The sequence below is a fragment of the Nannospalax galili genome, unplaced genomic scaffold, assembly GCF_000622305.1.
Source record: "Nannospalax galili isolate Female #2095 unplaced genomic scaffold, S.galili_v1.0 scaffold1827, whole genome shotgun sequence".
Lineage (NCBI taxonomy): Eukaryota > Metazoa > Chordata > Mammalia > Rodentia > Spalacidae > Nannospalax > Nannospalax galili.
In genome coordinates, this window is record NW_008355785.1 from 490,551 (window position 1) to 492,847 (window position 2,297).

A 2,297-nucleotide genomic window follows, 5' to 3' on the forward strand; every position below is an offset into this window, starting at 1 on the left:
GTCATTTCACTGCACTGAATGCAGCTTAGAGACAAATGCTTCAATCCTCAAGCATGTGGACACAGACACATTTCAGCTGTTAAATATTCTAGAGTTTATATTCCAGTAAGATATTAGAAATTGTCATCGTTGCCTTTTCCTTATCTGTGATATCTTAGGGTTCTCTTCACTGGTCCCATGGCAGCCCACATGTGCATGTGTGCATACGTTCGTATGACATTTGGTGAGCACTACCTCTTAATTTGATCTTTCCAATCTGTCCTTTCATCCATGCAGATCATGTGCTGCAATGACAGAAGCACTTTCCTGTGAAATACCATAGATATGTACGTTTCATACATTGATGCTTTTATCTCTTCCCTTATGACTCAGATTGTAAATCCCTTCAGAACTGCTTTGCTTAGTTTGAGTGGTGAGGGAATCTCCATGTCCCTGATGTTCTGAGGGACATCAGTTTGTTCTGGAAATCTCGGGCGCTGTTGTCTATCTATTGTTCTCACAGATCAGCGCTTTTCTCAGCAGCTTCCCTTCCCCTTAGTGACACCTTCGTGGTACAGACTCAGAATTCTCTGCTTCAGTACAAACATCTCGATGGTTGACGATGTCTCACTTAAAGCTGTTTTTGGCGTATAACAAAATTCTTCAAACGAGCTCATGACACTTGATGCAGGATTTCAGGCTGCAGAACTCAAGGAATCTCTTCATTCTGCCCAGAGGGTTGCAGCACTGGAGATGTGCACCGCATTGGAGGCTACAAAATACATTAGTGAGTTATTTTGATACTCTAGCTTAAAGATATCATTGATATCAGAATGGACTGCACAGATTTAGAAACAGAACTCATGTTCTTATCACAGACTACACTGGGAATTCAGGAAATTTCACTCTTTCCTACTACTTAGAACTTTTCAATCGTAAACACACACTAGGGGCCACAGATTTAATTCTTACACACCTGGTCATACCAAACTCCTCGATTATTCTATATGAGGACTGCCTCACACACTGGCAGCTTTGGATTGAAGCAGAGTTTTTTTTTGTATTTTCAAAAAGATGAAAGGAATGTGGCCATCAGCACCACCTTCATTTTGAGTGTCTTCCAGGCCATCACTATCAGCCCCAGGGAGCTGTGTTGCAAGAATCCTACAATCAAAGCTCCAAAGCACATCACCTCTTGATTCCTCTGCTCTGCGTCCTGTACATAGTGGTTAATTTCATGTCCTTTGTACATGTGCACACTAAAGGCAATAACACATACACAACTGAGAAAAGAGATTTTGAATTCTGCTCTACTCAAAGCTGTGATAAATTCAGACTTAGTACTGAAGAGCTGTGGCAACTCCATTTTAAAACCAACCTACACCCCAGTTGAATTTTTCCAGTAAGAGCGAGTAGTTTCCGGAATACCCAGAGACCAACTGCCACAAAAGGTCAAAACTGCCTCCCAACCACAAACGGTCAAAATAGCCTGACGAACAAACAACCAATCACCTACGGCCCTGTACATTCACCCCACCATGACGTAAGGCTGTGGTGGGCCCCCTATAAAAGGCAGCCCAAACGATGGACTGGGCCTTCTCATGGAGCTGGGGTGCCAGTCTCTGTGTTAAGGTCCCTACCATGGTTTGTACTTTTGTTCAATAATCCTTGCTTTTGCAGTTTTGGAAGTGTCGGGCAGTCGCGGTCTCTTTGGGGTTTTGAGGCTGAAGTATTACAGTACATGCAGCGTTACTGGTGTTCCCTGAAATATTGTTCTCTGTGCTCATCATCTGGTCCAGCAGCTCCATGATTCTTATCCTGTATGGGCACAAGCAGCAGGTTAAGCACATTCGAAGCTCACATATTTGTCGCAGAACCTCCCATGAGTCCAGAGACATCTGGAGCATCGTGGTTCTGTTGTCCTTCTTTCTAGCATTTTATACCATCTCCTCGGTCTTACAAAGCTGAATTGCACTGTTGTATAACCCTAACTGGTGGCTGGTGAACATCACCCACCTCATTTCTCTATGTTTCCCATCTTTTGGACCTTTGTTTTCTTATAAGTCATAATTCTTCTCTGTCTAGACACTGTTTTATCTAGATAAGAAATGAAGAATATCCAAATCTTACCACATTTGTAAAATGTGTTTTAAATGCTATGAAACTGACTGATCACTCATCACCTTGAAAACACCCACACCCAAAGTCATGGGGAAACACTTTCTTCTCTTCAGATGAACCCCAAGGAATATTGGAGTTTCTTCAGCTGGGTGAACATACAATACAGCCCACTGAACTGGTCAGAGGAGGGCTGAACA

General features: G+C 42.8%; 1 pseudogene; it reads left to right on the forward strand.

The window, feature by feature from the left end:
• The first annotated feature begins 986 nt into the window (after nucleotides 1-986).
• On the forward strand, nucleotides 987-2,049 carry LOC108491777 (annotated as a pseudogene).
• The last annotated feature ends 248 nt before the right edge of the window (nucleotides 2,050-2,297 follow it).